Source organism: Tursiops truncatus, chromosome 8, assembly GCF_011762595.2.
Source record: "Tursiops truncatus isolate mTurTru1 chromosome 8, mTurTru1.mat.Y, whole genome shotgun sequence".
In the NCBI taxonomy this organism is placed as follows: Eukaryota; Metazoa; Chordata; class Mammalia; order Artiodactyla; family Delphinidae; genus Tursiops; species Tursiops truncatus.
Genome location: NC_047041.1, coordinates 50,996,657 through 51,018,885, shown reverse-complemented (window position 1 = coordinate 51,018,885; position 22,229 = coordinate 50,996,657).

Sequence of the window (22,229 nt, the reverse complement as noted above, 5' to 3'; positions counted from 1 at the left end):
CCCATCTTGCCCCTAGGTTCTTCATGACCACTTTTTTTTTTTTTTAAGATTCCATATATATGTGTTAGCATACATTATTTGTTTCTCTCTTTATGACTTTCTTCACTCTTTATGACAGACTCTAGGTCCATCCACCTCACTACAAATAATTCAATTTTGTTTCTTTTTTATGGCTGAGTAATATTCCATTGTATATATGTGCCACATCTTCTTTATCCATTCATCTGTTGATGGACACTTAGGTTGCTTCCATGTCCTGGCTATTGTAAATAGAGCTGCAATGAACATTTTGGTACATGACTCATTTTGAATTATGGTTTTCTCAGGGTATATGCCCAGTAGTGGGATTGCTGGGTCATATGGTAGTTCTATTTGTAGTTTTTTAAGGAACCTCCATACTGTTCTCCACAGTGGCTATATCAATTTACATTCCCACCAACAGTGCAAGTGGGTTCCCTTTTCTCCAAATCCTCTCCAGCATTTATTGTTTGTAGATTTTTTGACGATGGCTATTCTGAATGGTGTGAGATGATATCACACTGTAGTTTTGATTTGCATTTCTCTAATGATTAATGATGTTGAGCATTCTTTCATGTGTTTGTTTGCAATCTGTATATCTTCTTTGGAGAAATGTCTATTTAGGTATTCTGCCCATTTTTGGATTGGGTTGTTTGTCTTTTTGATACTGAGCTGCATGAGCTGCTTATAAATTTTGGAGATTAATCTTTTGTCAGTTGCTTCATTTGCAAATATTTTCTCCCATTCTGAGGGTTGTCTTTTCGTCTTGTTTATGGTCTCCTTTGCTATGCAAAAGCTTTTAAGTTTCATTAGGTCCCATTTGTTTATTTTTTTATTTCCATTTCTCTAGGAGGTGGGTCAAAAAGGATCTTGCTGTGATTGATGTCATAGAGTGTTCTGCTTATGTTTTCCTCTAAGAATTTGATAGTTTCTGGCCTTACATTTAGGTCTTTAATCCATTTTGAGTTTATTTTTGCGTACGGTGTTAGGGAGTGCTCTAATTTCATTCTTTTACATGTAGCTTTCCAGTTTTCCCAGCACCACTTATTGAAGAGTCTGTCTTTTCTCCACTGTATACTCTTTCCTCCTTTATCAAAGATAAGGTGACCATATGTGCGTGGGTTTATCTCTGGGCTTTCTATCCTGTTCCATTGATCTATATCTCTGTTTTTGTGCCAGTACCATACTGCCTTCATTACTATAGCTTTGTAGTATAGTCTGAAGCCAGGGAGCCTGATTCCTCCAGCTCTGTTTTTCTTTCTCAAGATTGCTTTGGCTATTCGGGGTCTTTTGTGTTTCCGTACAAATTGTGAATTTTTTTGTTCTAATTCTGTGAAAAATCACAGTGGTAGTTTGATAGGGATTGCATTGAATCTGTAGATTGCTTTGGGTAGTAGAGTCATTTTCACAATGTTGATTCTTCTAATCTAAGAAAATGGTGTATCTCTCCATCTATTTGTATCATCTTTAATTTCTTTCATCAGTGTCTTATAATTTTCTGCATACAGGTCTTTTGTTTCCCTAGGTAGGTTTATTCCTAGATATTTTATTCCTTTTGTTGCAATGGTAAATGGGAGTGTTTTCTTAATTTCACTTTCAGATTTCATCATTACTGTATAGAAGTGCAAGAGATTTCTGTGCATTAATTTTTTATCCTGCTACTTTACCAAATTCACTGATTAGCTCTAGTAGTTTTCTGATAGCATCTTTAGGATTCTCTATGTATAGTATCATGTTATCTGCAAACAGTGACAGCTTTACTTCTTTTCTGATTTGGATTGCGTTACGCGGGCCTCTCACTGTTGTGGCCTCTCCCGTTGCGGAGCACAGGCCCTGGACGCGCAGGCTCAGCGGCCATGGCTCAGGGGCCCAGCTGCTCCGCGGCATGTGGGATTCTCCCGGACCGGGGCACGAACCCATGTCCCCTGCATCGGCAGGCGGACTCTCAACCACTGCACCACCAGTGAAGCCCTGTAGAGGACTAACATTATCAAGGAGTACACAAACCCTGCAGGCAATCAGGACTACTGAAGAATTCTCACTGGTCTTCTATTTATATAGCTTGAAAGGACAATACCAAAAATCGGCATGTAAGCTTTTATTTGTTCTGCTTAGGGTTCATAGCTAAGCTTTGCATACAGGGCTTCATGGACAATTGTTTTCAACCAGAGTCTTGATTATACCGAAATCTGACCTATCATATTGACTTTAGCATCATACCACAATATAACAGCTAATTCCACTGTATTATATCTATTCATAAAAATCCTTTCATCTCCCCCTCAGAGACAGAGTATTCTTCTGACTTTGTTATCAGTCTGATTCACCATGGGATTTATTTTCTTGTCTGACACAACAATTATTAAAAAGTGTTACTTAAGGAAATGCTTTTTTAGGATTGTCAATTGGTTTAAAATTCAGTTTGATGAAATAGTTTACAGGGTAGATTCAAGATTCCTCATTAAAGAAAACACCCCCAGCTGCCTTTTAGTGTCAATGCCTTTCAAAAGGACAACATGGGGTATAGATTCTCAGATTTAGGGCTGCCTTACAGCCTTGTGATGCAAGTGCCCTAAAGCCACGGATCCAGCTGCATTTTTTCCCTGACATTCCAAGAAATTCTGCAGGAAAAGAAAATTAACTTTTACAACAGAGAAAGATTGTAGGATGGGGCGGAGACTCTGGTATTTCATCCTTTTGTATCTTGCCAATTCACTCTCCCACTGCAAGCAGACATAGAAATTATTCAGTTCCTTCATTTCCCCTTCTAGTTCATAAGGAGGATGAATCGTCATTTGAAAAGCACTTTGCAGTTCTTAAAGGATAATTCTGCAAGCGCAGGATGATGTTTCATCCCCAGAACAACAACAACAACAACAACAACAAATTGGATTTTGGGTGCCCTTTAGCAAGGCACAAAGCAGCCTCTACGGACCCCTTGGAGTTATGTTATCTAAGTCTAAAGAGGAAACAGGAGAAATTCCAATTGCGATTCTAGATGTTAAAATGTCTGCTAGGCTTTTTCTCTCTGATTCCTAATGTTCTTTCCAAAAGGTTTAATATTTTGCCACCATGTGATATTCAGTCATTCTAAAAGCACTATACTAGGAGTCTGAGTGGGTACAAACAAGAATAATTCAAATATCTACACTCAAGAAGTCAACAGTCTGGGATACATGAAGGCAGGGATCTGGTATCCTTTTTTAAGTACTTACTGTATACGTGGGGCTTTGGCATATATTTACATACATCTTATGCAATCTTCACAACAACCCATGACACAGTTATGTTACTTTATTTTTAGAAAATAGGTTTTCATCTAGTTGATCAGATTAGCTATGATAACAGATGCAAGACAACTTCATTACCACCGACCTGATGAAACTCATCATCATCTCTGGTCTTACCCACTTAGATAGCTTCCTAATGGGTCTCCATTTTTTAATTTTTGTCTCCTTCCAACCTATTCTGTACTTGAAAGCCAGGGTAACCTTTTAGAAATGTAAAAGGAGCCACACCACTCCCAAGCCTGACAGGCTTCAGTGATTACTCTTTTCACTTAGACTGGATTCCCAGCTCTCTTTCAGTGGCTTACAGTGTAGTACTGCATGACAGGGTCCTGGTCTACCTCTTCATACTCATCTCTTTCCCACCCACCTCTTCGTCCTGCATGCTGCATTCATGCTGGTCTTCTTTTAGTTCCTCATGCTAACCAAACGCGTCCTAGCCTCAGGACCTTGGTACGTATGTCTGTCTTTGCATTGAACTCTCTCCAGTCTTAGTGCTTCCCTATTCAACCCAACCTGTCAAATTTGCCATTCTGTGACGATTGGCTTAAATGGTCCCTCCATAGAGAAGTCTTTTGTGATCATCTGGTCTAAATTAGAGCTCTCTTGGTATGCTCCAGTATAACATGGTTCTTTCATAGTATGTTTCACAATTTGATTTATTTATGTGCTTAAGTCTAGTAAACTATAAACTTTTGATGGCAGAGTCCAGGTTGCCTCGTTTCACTGTTATATTCTAGGTATCCAGGAGCATCTTACCCACGATAGGCACTTGATACTTATTTAACAAATGAATACACTAGTTTAGAGGGCTCTTTAAATCAGATGCCAGCAATATAAAAGCCTCTAGAGCCTTAATAACAAATGCCATTATCATTACCAGTTTTTATCAAACCTCTTTATTTCTAATATTGTACTGAACTATTTATACATTTGTCTCTTCTCAGAAGAGCCCTGAGGATGTATAATTATCTCTTTTTAATGATGATGAAACAGACTTCAAATATTTAGGTAAATTATCTAACCTTTCCTAACTGGTAAGTAGTTGAGAGTGGATTCAATATAAGTTTTACTTTTAAATTAGTACTTGACTATCTCCAATCATTGGTGTTTTTCCTGATACTCGACTGTATCAGTTCTTCTCCTTTGGTCCCTCTGATCCTTCTCCACTATGACTGTATCCTGGGAGGCTGACCTCTATCAATGATGATTACACTCCCCAGGTTCCTTTGATCCTCTTCCTCCTGTTTTCCCATCGGGTTCAGCCAATGGGTGACACTTGCAAGAGATCAGTGGTTGGGAGGAGAAAAGATTGGAGCATTTATTCCCATCCCCACTGCTCTGGTCAGTTTTTATTGGGTGGTCTTCTTACAGGGTTACAGAGATCACTGGTTTCTGGGAATCCGCTTTCTTCCTCTGCCCCTTCAGGCCTATGGGTGGCAATGGCTTCCCACCTCCTGTCAGTCCTCTTAACCCTCCCTCAGCTGTCTGTAAATAGCCTCTTCATTGAAGTGTCTTCCACTGACCCTTCCACTAACAGGCCAACCATCTGTTTTTATCTAACACCTGAAGATTCCTAAAAAAATCACACAACTTTCATCTTTCATTTGAGGAATACTGGAAGAAAAATAGTGCTCTGGAATTTCTACTCAAAAATTTTCTCCCTGATAGTGACAATAAAGATAAAATCTTTAAAGCTTTCAAACTTTTATTGTGTAGCAAGCCTTGTGGTGGCAAGCACTTTATAACTTTAATTAAATCTTTATAACTTCTCTATGAGAATTGTTATTGTCCTGATTTTGCATTTGAGGCAATAGACACAGATTATATCATTTACTTGAAGTCAAAGGTAGTGAGTGGTGAAGCTAAGGCTTGAACCTGGCCAACCTTACCCCTAACCTGATTTTCTTTACCTACACCACGAATGCACTGTCTTCACAGGGATAGCTCTCAGGACAGAGGAGGAGGAATCAAGAACCTCAGGAGAACTTTAAGGGTAGCACAAAGTAGCTCACCACAATCCCATTCTTCTGCTGGTGTATGTTATCTGTCAAAAATTCCTACAAATATTGCTTCATACTTCATGACATATATTTGCTTGTTTTAACATGGAATTATTTATGCTTAAATATTTGAGTAAAATTGAAAATTCAGGAAAAGTTACCCCAAGTCTTTCCTTTGCCCCCCATAATGCCCCTCATATTCAAAAAGCTCAGATCAATGTGAAGCAATTTCTGATAAGATTATTTTGGGAGCTATCAGTACTAGAACCCCAGTAACTTATGTGTTTGTTTAAACTGTAACAAACATCACCTTTCATTTTATGAAAATGATGCCTCGAATATCCATCACATGGTTGAACTTTAAGGTACAGGCCTGAGCTATCTGGTATCTCATGTCTTGGCAAAAAGCAAGTTCCCAATTCTGTAGGAGAAATGATCACTCTCAAGCCTTGTTGATCAACTCGATTTAATAACACACCTATTACCTAATTTAATCTCCATAAAAACCTGTGAGAAATGACCTTCATTTTACTACTGAGGTCCTGAAGCACGGAAGTGATTTAGTGAAAGTCACATTGAGGGTTAGGGGAAAAACGAAATGGGAGCTCAGGCCCCTTCAGCACTAGCCTGGGTGCTTGTGTTGGGTCTTGCTGCTGGTTGCTGGCATGAAATAGGCACAGATCACTGCAGACAGTCTACTGTCTAAAAATTGCTTGCCAGAGGGAAATGCGGTCCTATTAGATGAATGTGGCCTTGGCTGAAGCCCGGGCATCTGGAAGCATGGGGCTGCTTTCGGGCTGAATCTTGGGCTGCCAGCACCACAAGACCTTTCTGGACAGATGACAGTAACACTGAGGCAGCTCTGTTCAAGAATTTCGTCCATCTGCCCAGACGGCACATTTGGGAAAGGTTGCTTTCCTTTTCTTTTAAATATGCCATTTCAAGCAATTAATTGCCTATGGAGCCTTCTAGTTCCCAGGAGAGCCCCAAAGTGCTCCTGCTACCTTCCAAATCCCCCCAATTTTCAGATTAAATGAGCTTATTTTATAATTATTTAATTTATGTATTTTAAACACGGTCTTCATTAATTCCAGATAAGATTTGACGTAGTTTATTGTAAAAGCACAAGGGAAAGAGGCCAAAGGCATCTGACATAATGAAATAACACTTTCTGGTATTTATTGAATGCTTATTATGTGCTGGCTGTCTGTGATAGATTATCACATTTGTCCTAATCTATGAAGCAAGTGATAGTTACATATGAAAAGTTGAGACTTAAAAAACTGAACTGCCTTGTCCACACAAATTAATATGGTGGAACCAGGATTTAAACTTACTTGCTACTCCTAACTCCTCTGAAAGCACTATGCTGTTTTAAATTTTTTTTTTCCTCTAAAAGCCCTCTCCTGACCTACTCCTCTTCTCGTGGAGAGGAGGAGTGAGACTGTATACTACAAATCTGGCTAAGAAAAATTTCAGTTCCTAAATATATAACTCAACTGCAAATTTCATAGCTGATAGGATAAAGGGAAAAAATGTGAAAGGTCCAGGGAAATGGTGAGTGGCCCATGTAGGAATCAGTCCTCATTTTGAATTGCAGCTCAGCCACCAACCAGCTGTGTGACTTCAGACAGCTTACTTCGATTCTCTGAATCTCAGCTGAGTAATCTATGAAACAGAGGTAACGAAACTACTTTGTGATACTGAGAAGTTTAGAGATAACGTATGCAAGGGAAATGGCACAGTGCCCTACACAGCAGAGACTTCGTAAAGCTAACAGCTGTTGTAAAACTCTGTGGTTATCCCATGTGATATTTATTCCTCAGAATAATCCTGCAGTTTAGCACTCATAACCTGCATTTTACAGAAGAGGAGCCTGAGGCTCAGGAACTGTTCATAATTTTTGGTTAAGGTCATACAGACCCGGATGAAAACACATACACATCTCCTCCCAAGCCAATATATATATTTTTCCTATCATACATTGCTTTAATTGTCTAATCAAGGGAGGGAGACCTGTGTGTCAAAAAAGACAAACCTCTTCCTGGCTTAGAGCCCTGAGAAGCATTGGCTGAGGGTTGTTGGATGAACAGCACTCAGCAAAGTTATTTAAGGCAATTTTGTGAGGATGGAGAGGATGATGTGACCCAGACATGTAGCCTTCTCATGGTCTGACTTTATATAAGATTAAAGCTGGAAGCCTCTTGAGGAATGAATTCTTATAAAATAACCATTTGCACTACAGTTTTAGAGTCAGGCTTTGGGCTGGAATATGATGAACAGTGGATAGTTCTGATGTACATTTATTTAAAATTCAAGACAATAAACAGTTTACAGAGACTTTATGATGGGAACTGGGGGCTGTCTATGTGGGATATGGAACATATTTTTTTCAGAAATTTGACAAGAATTTGGAGAAACCCAAAGAGAAACTTTATCAGACTTTGGGAGAAAGGAATGGCCCTGAAGCATGTCCTATCCACCATGACCTATGCATGACAGAGCCACTTCATGACTGTCAATTAATTTCACCCACATATTAAAAATGAAATTAATTCTTCCTTAATCATGGGGCTGTATATATAGTTTAGCTCTTGCTCACTTAGCTTGGGAGTGTGTTGTTTCCTTAACCTTTATTTTTCACTTCTACCTAGTGGAGAAAATACATGACCCCTTAGATAGTCATGGTGAAATCAAATGAGATAGCTACTATGCAGTTCTTTGAAATATTCAAAATGAGGTACAGAGGTGAGTTGTATTGATACACATTTTCTAAATACAATTCAATATCAAAATAACAAACAACCCAATTAAAAAATTGGCAGAAGAACTGAATAGACATTTTCCACTGAGGAAATGCAAATGGCCAACAGGCACATGAATGGTGCTCAATATTGCGAATCACCAGGGAAACGCAAATCAAAACCACAGTGAGGGATCACCTCACACCTGTCAGAATGGCTATCAGCGAAAAGAACATAGGTAACAAATGTTGGTGAGGATGTGAAGAAAAGGGAACCTTCATACATTGTTGGTGGGAATCTAAATTGGTGCAGCCACTGTGGAGAAAAGTATGAAGGTTCCTCAAAAAACTAAAGCTAAAACTATCGTATGACCCAGCAACTCCACTCCTGGGTGTATATCTGAAAAAAACAAAAACACTAATTTGAAAAGACACATGCACCCCAATGTTCATAGCAACATTATTTGTAATCTCCAAGATATGAAAGCAACATAAGTGTCCATTAACAAATGAATGGACAAAGAAGATATGTGTATACACACACACACACACACACACACACACACACACACACACACACACACAATGGAATACTACTCAGCCATAAACAGAAGAAACTTTTGCCATTTGCAGCAACATGGATGGATTTGGAGGGTATTATACTAAGTGAAAAGTCATACAGAGAAATAAAATACTGTATGATATCATTTATATGTGGAATCTGAAATGTACAACAAACTATAACAAAAAAGAAGCAGACCCACAGATATCGAGAAGAAACTAGTGGTTACCAATGAGGAGGAAAAGGGGGAGGGGTGGTGGGTTAAGAGGTACAAGCTATTAGGTATAAAATAAGCTACCAGTGTATATTGTACAACATGGGGAATATAGCAAACATTTTGCAATAGCTATAAATGGAATATAACCTCAAAAAGTTGTCAATTGCTATTGTATACCTGTAACATAGAGTATTGTATATTAACTATACTTCATTTAAAAAGTTGTGTTAACAAATGTAAGTTCAAATTTCCCAACAAGTTTTATATTATATACTTAGGATATGATATTTCACTATTGTTCTTTTTAGTGATAAATAGGGAAATATAACATCCTAAGTATACAACATAAATCTATGCAAGATCGGTGACTTCCTTTCTCTGGTAGGAGGCTTTATAACATTTCCAGGACTGGGCAGCTGGTGCTCTCAGACAACTCTGAAGAGATGGTATATTAACTCAGACTGCTTGGCGCCCCGGTATTCTATTTATTTTACCCATTGATGAGGCTACTTTCTCATATTTGTAGTATAAAAAGTTATAGTTGGAGGGAATCTAGGTCCCTCTCCTGGGAGGTATACATATACCATGTCCAGGAGAAGCCTTTTATCCCAATGTATCTTTTCATGAGAATAAAGATGGATTTGGGACCCATGTCTTATCTTCTTGGTGAACCTTGCCTTTTAAGTGTTCTGAAAAAAGTCTGTTTCTCATCCCATGCTGTGATGTGTGATGGAGTTTTTCCTGACTGCCAGTGCAAATCAGGTGGTGGCTACAAAGGCACCCACCTAGCTCAATAAGGTCTTAGACAACTGGTAATTGCCCAGTGATGTTAGTAGGTGAATTAAACAGATTGAAATATGTAGAGAAGTATTAAGTAGATGACAATGAAATAAGCAGATTAAAGAATATGTAAGAGTTCCCCAACTGGCAAGGAAATGATAGGGTGAACGCTATATTTGATAAAACTGATTCCAAGAAGCAGTTCATAAAATAGCATTATGGAGCTATTAAATCAATGCTTCTTCATCCTCCCTCCCACCTGACTCATTAGTAAGTAAGGCCAAAGACCAGGAAACTATCCTTGATAGTTCAATGCTATGAACACAATGGAGAAATTTTAAAGGGGATCACTTTGGGATTAAAATATACACACTACTATATATAAAATAGATAATGAACAAGGACCTACTGTATAGCACAGGGAAATATATTCAGTATCTTGTAATAACCTATCATGGAAAAGAATCTGAAAAAGAATATATATATATATATATATACACACATATATATATATATATATATATGACTGAATCACTTTGCTGTACACCTGAAACTAACACAACATTGTAAATCAAATATGTTCTAATAAAAGTTTTTTAAAATGTGGGTCACGATATTCTCAAAATTGACAGAAACTGGTATTTTTATACTGGGAAGCAAAAAAGGAGGATAAAATAGGATAACATAAGACAGACGAAATTATGATAAAATGTAAACTGTGTCAGGAATAGCAATTCTACTACACACAATGTAGATATTAAATCTATTAATAGATATTTGAAAATAATTTGGTCAATTGAATATATATTTTAAGCTATTAAATATAGTAATTATAAAATATAATATACTAATGGTTTAATATTAATAATTTGAAACTATATATCTAGGCAGCATTGAAGAAAACATATTTTTGAAAAGTCCTTTGGCTTCAGAACATCTGGATGTTAGACATTTAAACAGACTTTTAACTGTATTGTTGAACTCACAGAAAAAAAGGTAAGAAAAGTCCCCAAGATCCAGAAAGAGAGAAAGAAGAAGGAAAAAAAGGAAAATGAGGATGAAGAGGAGCCGGGGCTGAAAGCAACCGAGTAAGCAAATTTAGCAGTGTAGGCGACCCTGAGACTCATGTCCATACCAGAACATCCAAGACTTTGTGAACAAATACCGCATTGGAAGTGAATGACTAGACCCCTGGGGTTTTAGGATGGCAGCAAGGAAAGGGGCATACGTCCACATCCTACCCCTACCCCCAACATAAACCAGATCATAAATGTCTTACCTTTAGCAAAACAATATGCTAGGAGGAAAAGATCTACTGTGGATACTACAGGGAGCCAAAGGGTGTCTGTAATTTCTTAGTGCTAAGTAGAAAATAACCACTAGAACACCCACACTACTGGTGTCCTCTGAGAGTTTATATCTATAGGCCTAACTGTGCATGGGGCTTGGGGTAGGATTTATAACGGCTTCATGGTCTGAGAAAGACCAAGTGAGAAAATTAAATGGCAGTGTTCCTGGAACTCATAATTTATGCATCATAGCAAAAACTAATGTAAATCCTCTTTGAAGGAAAGAAATCTCATGTGAGGACCCTCAGGATTTGTACATATTAGATCAGTCAAAGATGAGCTCAAAGTATTAAATCATCAAATATATGAGAAAATAAATAGCCTTTGTAAACAACTATGAGTGGAAACACTAAGCAATAGTGAGTGGATGCTAAGCATTTCAGATATTAGAAATATCAGATATGGAAAATAAAATAACTACTGATAAAATATTTAAACATATAAAATATGGTTTCAAAAGAGACAGCAGACTATTAAAATAGATAGGCTAATTTATTAAAGAAATAAATAGAGCTTAGATTTGATTATATACATTGAATTTTTAAATACTAAGGGGATTAAAAGGTGGATTAAACATAGTTGAAGAGAATGCTAACAAACTGAAAACTAAACTATAAAAAATAAAAAAGTTCAGTTCAATGAGTCTCAGAGATAAAAAATATTTTATGAAATTCATTATGGGGTATATAGCATAAAATTAAGAGGTACACATTATTTGGCACTCTAGAAGATGACAATAGAAAAAACATAGGAGATTTATAGAATCAAAATCTGAAAACACTCCAAAATTTATTAAAAGACACATTATTAGATTCAATAAAAACTATCTCGGGCTTCCCTGGTGGCTCAGTGATTAAGAATCCACCTGCCTTGCAGGGGACACGGGTTCGAGCCCTGGTCAGGGAAGATTCCACATGCCACGGAGCAACGAAGCCCGTACGCCACAACTATTGAGCCTGTGCTCTAGAGCCAGCAAGCCACAACTACTGAGCCCACGTGCCACAACTACTGAAGCCTGCATGCCTAGAGCCCATGCTCCACAACAAGAGAAGCCACTGCAATGAGAAGCCCACACACCGCAACAAAAGAGTAACCCCTACTCACTGCAACTAGAGAAAGCCCGCGTGCAGCAATGAAGACCCAACACAGCCAAAAATTAATTAATAAATTAATTAAATAAAAATTTTTAAAAAACTATCTCAGAGTAAATAAAAAGAAATCCATGTCTATACACATAAAACTGTAAACCACTAATGACAAACAGACTAAAAGTGAAGAGAGAGACAGGTCATCAATGAAAAACAATTGTAGTAAGAGTAAACTTCTCCACAGCAATAATGTAAATCAGAGAAAGTGGAATAGTATGTTGAACATGGTGAGAGGAATAGATATTAAATTTTTAAGAATTGAACACAGCAAAAACTATCATCAAGGACAAAATAAAAATATTTTCAGAGGAAACCCAACAGGATTTCACTGAAGAAATCTCTAAAATGAGGCAATGAGGAAAAAATTGAAGGAAGGGCTATGATAAAAAAGGATAAAGGAGCAAAAGAAAACTGAAACAAACATACATGGAAGTAAAATCTAAACATTATTATTAAACATTTTAATAATAATGGTGATAATAGGCACTAGCATGTCTAAATTACAGAGTTAATAAAAAGTAAACCAAGAAAATACTAAAACATTTTATAGTAACAGCATGGAACCTATATGGAGAAAGTTAAAAACTTATTAAAGATGGAAGGGAGGGATACAAAGTGGTATGATGAAACTTCTGAGGATGATGGATATGTTCATTATTTTGGTTGTGGTAGTGGTTTCATGATGTGTATGTCCAATTTTATCTAATTGCACACTTTAGATACATGGAATTTATTGTATATCAATTATACCCCAATATAAATAAAAGTAGACTACAAAATATCTAAGTAAATGGAAAAGCATGCCATATTCATAAAGAATCAGTAGTTCTCTACAAATCCATCAATGGATATAATACAATCCCTATTAAAATCCATACAGATTTTATCAACAATGCCCAAAGTAATTATATAAAATAGCAAAGGCCTAGAATGACCTGCACACCTCTGAAGCAAAATAAGATAGATGGATATTCCCCATTCACGTATCAAGCCTTACTCTAAAACCTTAATAGATACACAGGCTGATTGTAAGAGGCATTGATGTAGAAATAGAGAAACAAGCATTTGAGGAAATAATATATTGTTTAGTAAATGCAGCAATGGTTCAAGTAAATTTGGTTACTATGAAAAAAATGTAATCCCTACCATATATCAAACAAGCAACTCCATATAGATCACAAAATTAAAATTTGAAAAGTAAAATTTTTCAATTTATAATAAAACATTTTTTCTGATTAAAAAAAGTAAAATTTTAATATTATGAAAGAAAATATAGGCAAATATCTTTTGCTCCTTGGTGTAGAAAAGTACTTATTAAGATAAGACACACAAAACATGATTTATAAAAAATATGATAAATTCAACAATATTAAAATTAAAAATTTGTGTACTTCTAAAGTCATCATTATGAGAATGAAAATGCAAGCTCAAACTAGAAGAGGTTAAGAGATTAATACTCATAAAATATAAAGTACTACTAGCAATGTCAGAAAAAGATAACCAAACCATGGAAGAATGGGTAAAATACATGAACAGATATTTCACAGAATAAGAAACTAGAATAATCACTAAATATATAAGTATTCACCTTCATTAATAAAAAGGAATGTAAAAATCAAAAGCACAAGTAGATACCATTCATTTTCATATAGTACATCTGATAATACTCAGCATTAGCAAGATTACAGAGCCACAGTAAATTATGTTATGCTGGCAGAGGTGTATTTAGTATAACTATTTTAAAAACAATTTCCCATTTTCATGTAAATGTCAAGCTTCACATTTACTGTACAGAGTTGATAATGAATGAACATGTTTCAACATCTATGAATCTCATAAAGCTACTGCTGGATGAAAAAGCAAGTAGAGAAAAATATTGCCAGTATGGGACATTTATATAAATTTCCTAAAAATGCATACATATATAGTAAATCTAAATTAGCAGGTAAACAAAAGATAATTTAGAAATAAAGTTCAATAGTACTGTTAATGTTCTATTTATTAAGGTAGTGATAGAATGACAGAAAAATCCCTCTGTATCTATGAAATACCTTTAACATGAAAAGAATGTAAAACTCAGTTGCAAATTCTATAGGCAGTAAGAGTGTAAGTATGCATAAAACATGCTTATAGGCAAAAGTTGGAGGGAACAGTGCAAGACTATTAAATGAGTTGTAGCATGATGAGGAGTTTACTGTTGATACAACACACACACACACACACAGAGTTATTGTGTGTATTATAAAGCTTCCCTGGTTGTCACTGATATCTTTTTAAATTTTTTTTAATTGAAATATAGTTGATTTTCAATGTTGTGTTAGTTTCAGGTGTACAGAAATGTGATTCCCTTATACATATACAATATATATCTATTGATTCATATATCTTTTAGATTAAAATGTCATTAGGGAAGTTAATGTTCAAAATGTTTTCTAATTATTTATTAGTGAAGGCTAATTTACGGGAGTATTTTATATTAATCCATACCTTGTTTAAAATTTTTTAAATAATAATAGTCTACTGCAAGCCAAACTAAGAACTATAATAAAAAACTCTTACAAAGATTTTGAACCTATTAGTTTTCAATGGTATTTCTAGCAGTAATTATTCATTTAAACACTTTAGTATATGCTCACCTTCAATGCATGGATGACTGCCTGAAATTCTTAAGAATCTCAACAAAGGCATTTCATTAAATAGCCTTTCTTGAAATAAATCTCAAGATCATGCTATTTATTGAGATTGTATTCCTTAGTATGAATGAGAAATAATTTTACTGAACAATATTCACAAATTGGAAGGTCGGGCTCAATCACGTATGCGTAAAGTCATTTGTAAGATAGCACACGCAACAGATAAAGCTAACTCTCTTTCAGTAAGTGGTGTATTGATTTCTCAGCTGTGAATGCATCTTGTACTATTTAGATCAAATGTCTGTTCCAGTATCTGTGTATTTCCTGGGAATATGTGTCCACAAACTAAATAGTAAGGTGAGAACTGCTCTAATTTGTTTACATTATGTGGTATTTACCCTGGAGTATGGTGACTGTTAGAGGGAAAAAAAGAAGTCAGCATGGCATTGAACAACTTCTTTATTCAAACTGTATGTGTGTGTGTATACACACACACATATGCATACACACACAGAAAGAAAAGGGAACAGAAAAAAAAAAAAAAAAGACAGTGAGAGAGTCAGTATCTAGTATGGCCAAGCACTGTGCTAGTCACTGACAATATAAAATCTAATAAAGGATAGTCCCTGCATTGTAAGATGAGAGTGTAATGAAGTAGACTGTCAAGTTCAATGTCACTAGAAGAGTGTTGTAAAGTAGACAGAAAATGGTGCAGGAAGAGCTCCAGGAGGAAGACCAAGCTTTTTACAGTAAACAGGAGTCCCAAAAAAAATGAGATTTAAAGAAGGTTGCTGAGAGAATGAGAGGAGAAAATACATTCAGAGCAAACTATGCATAACACTGAAGTCTGAAAGAGGAAGACACATTTGGAGAAATATACACCATTCAATGAGGTTGGAGCAGGGGTACATAACGTGCAAGCAAGGAGGCTAGAGAGACAAGAAGGAACCGACCAAACATAGCCCCCAGATCAGAGGAAGGTTTGAACAGAGGAAAAGCATATTCATTTTCTACTTTAAGTATATTTCTAGGAGAAGATTAAACAGGTTTCTATTTCAAGAGGACCATAAGATGTATAAAAAACTATTCAAAAATCACTGCAGGAGGAGATCAAGATGGCAGAATAGGAGGACATGGAAATCACTTCCGCCTACGAACAAATCAAAAATACATCCACACGGAACAAGTCTCACTGAAAACTAACTGGAAACTGGCAGAAAGAGTCCATGACAGCCCAGGCTGAAAGAAAGATCCACACCGACTCAGGTAAGAAGGGAAGAGAAACAATCAGGTTAGGACCTGTGCCCCGGGAGGAGACATGGAGCAAAAGGGAGATCACACATGCGGAGGTCTCCCCTGAGGAGTAAGCAGCTTAAGGCACATGTAGGGAGCCCCAGTCCTGGTGCTCCACACAGACAAGATGAGCCCCCTTGGCTGGTTGGTGGGCCAGTGGGACTAACAGGAGGACTGTGGGAAGCCTGGACTCTGCCCAGGAGGAGTGTGTGTTCGATTGCTCCCAAACCATGGCAGAGACAGCAGATGAAAACTGTGTAGGTGGCTGACTCGTTTCCCACGACTGCCCCAGCGTGCACCACAGCTTAAGTCCAACGAACACTCCAGCCCCGCTTCCTCCAGATTCCCCACAGCTCTATACTGGAGCAAGGACTACCATGACTGAGGAAAGAACTCAGCTGTGAGACACCTAGGTGGCTCCGACTTGAAATGGTGTGTGAACAGGGTGGGAGCAGCCATTACTGGTGCTTACACAGGCAGCACATGGGAAGCACCCCCAGCCTCTGTCTGCAGCTGGACCACCACAGCCCACACCCCAAAACACATGAGGAGCCCCCACAGGCGATGCCTGTACTGTGGCACAGCTCCAGCAGGGTTTGGGTGGCAGAGGCCAAGGGACCAGATTGGCCATGAAGGAAAAAGGAGACTCAGACCTAAAGCAGCATCTGAGTGAGGAAAGGGCAGACATTAATGGCACTTGTATATGCAGTGAATCAGAAGCATCCCTGAACTCTGTCTGTGGCTGGACTGCTGCAGCCCTTACCCTATCACATGCTGAGAACCCACATGGTGTATCTTCCTCCAGCACTGCTCCTCACTGGGGCAAATTTGCTGGCGGTGGGAGGAGGATTCACTCACACTTAAAGGGAACAGAGCCAGCTCAGATCTGAACTTCGGGGCTTCATCTCCAGCACTTGGGGCCTGATCCCACCCCTAATAGGTTGGTGATGACCACTTAGCAGAGGGGAAGCCCATGCTCACACTTGGCTCTGGCCCTAGCCCCTTCATCCCCAGTCCCACCTCCTACCAAGGTGATAGCTGCCAGCAGACCCTGAGGAAATGCATGACTTGTGTTCACATCAAATCCAGCTCACCCACAAAAACCACCAGGAACACTCAGATTGTAGAGGGATGCTCCCACATAGGGACACCCCTTCAGAACTGCAAGAAGTAACTGCTTAACCTAATTTCATAGCAATAGAGAAAGTTAAGCAAAATGAGAAGCCAAAGCAATTGGTCTCAATTGAAAGAGCAAGAGAAAATCCCTGAAAAAAAGCAAATAATGAAACAGAAATAAACATTTTACTAGACAAATCAAAGCAGTAGTAATAAAAACATGAACTGAATTAAGGAAAAGAATAGATGAACACAATGAGAATTTTGACAAGGATATAGAAAATATACACATATAAAAGTGAGAACAGAAGAATACAATAACTGAAATGAAAAACACTAGGATGAATTAATAGCAGACTAGGTGATACAGAAGAACACATAAGTGATCTGGAAGATAGAATAATGAAAAATCACCAAATCGGAACAGCAAAAAGCAAAACAAACTAAAAAAAAAAAAAAAAAAAAAAATGAGAACAGTGTAAGAGTTCTCTGGCATAACATGAAGTGTACCAACATTTGGACTTCAGTGTCTCAGAAGGAGAAGAGAGAGAGAAGGGGGTAAAAAAAAGGTATTTAATAAAATTATGACTGAAAACTCCCCTAACCTGAAGAAGGAAACAGATATCCAGGTAGAGGACGCATGGAGGGTCCCAAACAGGCTAAACCCAAACAGTTCCACACCAAGACTTATCATAATTAAAATGTTAAAACTTAAAGAGAGAATTCAAAAGACAGAAAGAGAAAAAACAAAGAGTCATATACAAGGGAACCCCCATAAGGCTATCAGCTGATTTTTCTGCAGAAACTTTGGAGGCCAGAAATGAGTGGTATGATATTGTCAAAGTTCTGAAAGGAAAAAAACCCTACATGTAGGATACTCTACCCAGCAAGATTATCATTTAGAATACAAGGAAAGAAAAAGAACTCAGACAAGCAAAAAATAAGGTTCGTCAATACTCAACCTATCGAAGAAGAAATGTTAAATTGTCTTCTCTATGTGGAAAAGAATAGAATATAACAAGAATAAGGCTCTATAGGAACAGAAAATCCCACTGGTAAAGGAAAATATATAGTAAAGGATGAGGACCAACCACTTAAATAAGATAGTATGAAGATAAAAGACAAAAAAATTTAAAAGAAACTATAACTCAATAAATAGTGAAGTGATGAAGATGAAAATATGACATCAAAAACACAAAATATGGAGGAGGGGAATAAAAAAAAATGTAGATCTTTAGAATGTGCTTGAACTTAAATGACTACCATTTTAAAATAAGTAGATATAGTAATAGGTCAACATTCAAGAACCCCCATGGCAACCTCAAATCAAAAACCTACAATAGATACACAAATTAGAGAGAAAGGAAAAGCATAACACTAAAGAAAATCATCAAACCACAAGGGAATAAACAAATAGAAGAAATTAACAGAGAAAAAAACAAGTAATAAATTATAAAAAAAGTAATAAAATGGCAATAAGTGCATACCTATCAATAATTATTTTAAATGTCAATGGCCTGAATGCTCTGATCAAAAGACATAGGGGAGCTGACTGGAAAGCAAAAACAAAACCAAGACACATCCATATGCTGCTTACAAGAGACTCACCTCAGACCTAAGACACTCACAGACTGAAAGTGAGGGGAAGGAAAAATATATTTTATATAAATGGAAATGACAAGAAAGTGGGGTTAGCAATAGTCATATCAAACAAAATAAACTTTAGAAAATAAAGTCTATAACAAAAGACAAGGAAGGACATTATATAATAATAAAGGAATCCATAGAAGAAGAAGACATTACACTTGTTAACATATATGCACCCAAAACAGGAGCACCTAAATATATAAAGTATTAACAGACATAAAGGGAGAAACTGACAATAATACAATAATAGTAGGGGGCTTTAACACCCCACTCACATCAATGGACAAATCATTCAGACAGAAATTCAGTAAGGTAAAACTGGCTATAAATGATACAATAGACCAGTTGGACTTACAGATATCTATAGGACATTCCAGACAAAAACAACAGAATTCACATACTCTTCAAGTACACATGGAACAGTCTCCACGATATATCATGTTAGGCCACAAAACAAGTCTCAACAAATTTAAGAGGATAGAAATTGTATCAAGCACTATGTCTTGATAGCAACAGTGTGAAACTAGAAATCAATTACAGGAAAAAAAAACATGGGAGAAGAACCAACATGTGGTGACTAAACAACATGCTACTAGAAAACCAATAGGTCAATGAAGAAATCAAATAGGAGATCAGAAAATACCTCAAGACAAATGAAAATGGAAACAGTGTTCCAAAATCTATGGTGTGCAGCAAAAGCAGTTCTAAGAGGCTAGTTTATAGTGGTATAGAACTTCCTCAAGAAATGAGAAAAATTTCAAATAAACCACCTAACCTACCATCAAAAGCAATTAGAAAAAGAACAAAGCCCAAAGTCACAGAAGTAAGGAAATAACAAAGATCAGAGAGAAAATAAATAAAATAGAGACCAAAAAAAAAAAAAAGAAAATATCAGTGAAACTAAGAGCTGGTCTTTTTTTTTTTTTTTTTGAGGTACGCGGGCCTCTCACTGTTGTGGCCTCTCCCGTTGCGGAGCACAGGCTCCGGACGTACGGGCTCAGCGTCCATGGCTCACGGTCCCAGCCGCTCCGTGGCATGTGGGATCTTCCCGGACCGGGGCACGAACCCATGTTCCCTACATCAGCAGGCAGACTCTCAACCATTGTGCCACCAGGGAAGCCCAAGAGCTTGTCTTTGATAATATAAATTTGATAAATCTTTAGTCAGGTTCATCAAGTAAAAATGAGAAAAGACTCAAATAAATAAAATAAGAAATTAAAGAAGAGAAATAACTGATACCACAGAGGTATGAAAGATCATAAGAGAATACTACAGACAGTTATATGCAAATAAATTGGACAATCTAAAAGAAATGGACACATTTCTATAAACATGAAACCTTCCAAAACTGAATCAGGAAGAAACAGACAAACTGAACAGCCCAACATTAAAAGTGAAATTGAAGTTATAATAATAAAAAAAAAAATTCTCAGCAAACAAAAGTCCAGGACTGGACAGCTACACAGGGTAATTCTACCAACCATATAAAGAACAACTCCCAAATTTATTCTATAAGGTCACAATTACCTTTATACCAAAATCAGAAAAAGACACTACAAAAAAAGAAAATTAAAGGCCAACACCTCTGATGAGTATACATGCAAAAAATCCTCAACAAAATATCAACAAACCAAATCCAACAACATATAAAAAGGATCATATGCCATGATCAAGTTGGATTTTTTCCAGGGATAAAAAGATGGTTCATTATTCCAAATCAATCAATGTGATACACCACATTAATAAAAGGAAGGATACAGAATCACATGATCATCTCAATAGAAGCAGAAAAACCATTTGACAAAATTCAACATCCACTCATGATAAAAACTCTCATCAAAGCTGGTAAAGAGGGAACATATTGCAACATATAAGGCTTCTTATGACAAACCCACAGCTAACGTCATACTCAATGGTGAAAAACTGAAATTATTTCCTCTAAAATCAGGAACAAGACAAGGATGTCCACTCTCACCACTTCTATTTACCATCATATTGAAAGTTCTAGCAACAGCCATCAGACAAGAAAAATAAAAGGCATCCAAACTTGAAGGAAAAAGTAAAACTGTCATTATTTTAGATGACATGATACTATATATAGAAACCTCTAAAGATGTCACCAAAAGGCTATTTGAAGTAATAAATGAATTCACTAAAGTTTCAGGATTCAAGATTAATATACAGAAATCTGTTGCTTTTCTATACACCAATAATGAACTATCAGAAAGAGAAAGCATGAAAACAATTCCATTTAAAATCACATCAAAAAGGATAAAATATCTAGGAATAAACTTAACCAAGTGGTGAAAGACCTATATTCTAAAAACTATAAAACACTGATAAAGGAATTTGAAAATGATACAAAGAAATGGAAAGATATCTTCTGTTCTTGGACTGGAAGAGTTAATATTGTTTAAATGTCCATAGTACCCAAAATAATCTACAAAAGTAATGCAGTCAATAACAACTTAGCCATTACATTGTTCACAGAATTAGAACAAATAATCCTAAAATGTATATGGACCCACAAAAGACCATGAATTGCCAAAGCAATCTTGAGAAAAAAAAACAAAGGTGAAGGTGTTATGTTCCCTGACCTCATACTATACTAAAAAGCTACAGTAATCAAGACAATATGGTACTGACATAAAAGCAGACACATAGATCAATGGAACAGAATAGAGAGCTCAGGAAAAAACCCATACACCTCTGGTCAATTAATCTGTGAGAAAGGAGATAAGAATATACAGTGAGGAAAAGAAAATAAGTGATGCTGGAAATACTGGAAATATACATGTAAAAGAATGAAGTTAGAACATTTCCTCACATCATATACAAAAATAAACTCAAAATGGATTAAAGGACCAAATTTAAGACCAGAAACCATAAAACTCCTACAAGAGAATACAGGTACAATACTGTTTTTCATAAATCACAGCAATAATTTTTGGATCTGTTTCCTAAGGAAAAAGAAATGAAAGCAAAAATAAACAGGACCTAATTAAATGTAAAAGCTTTTGCACAGGGGCTTCCCTGGTGGCGCAGCGGTTGGGGGCCCGCCTGCCGATGCAGGGAACGTGGGTTCGTGCCCCGGTCTGCGAGCATCCTGCGTGCCGCGGAGCGGCTGGGCCCGTGAGCCATGGCCGCTGAGCCTGCGCGTCCGGAGCCTGTGCTCCGCGACAGGAGAGGCCACAGCAGTGAGGGGCCCACGTATCGCAAAAAAAAAAAAAAAAAAAAAACTTTGACAAAATGCAAAGACAACCTACTGAATGTGAGAAAATATTTGCAAATGATATGACTGATAAGGGGTTCCTATCCAAAATATATAAACAACACATAAAACTCAATATCAAAAAACAACCTGATTCAAAAATGCTCAGAATACCTGAATAGATATGTTTTACAAAGAAGACATACAAATGGCTAAAAGGCA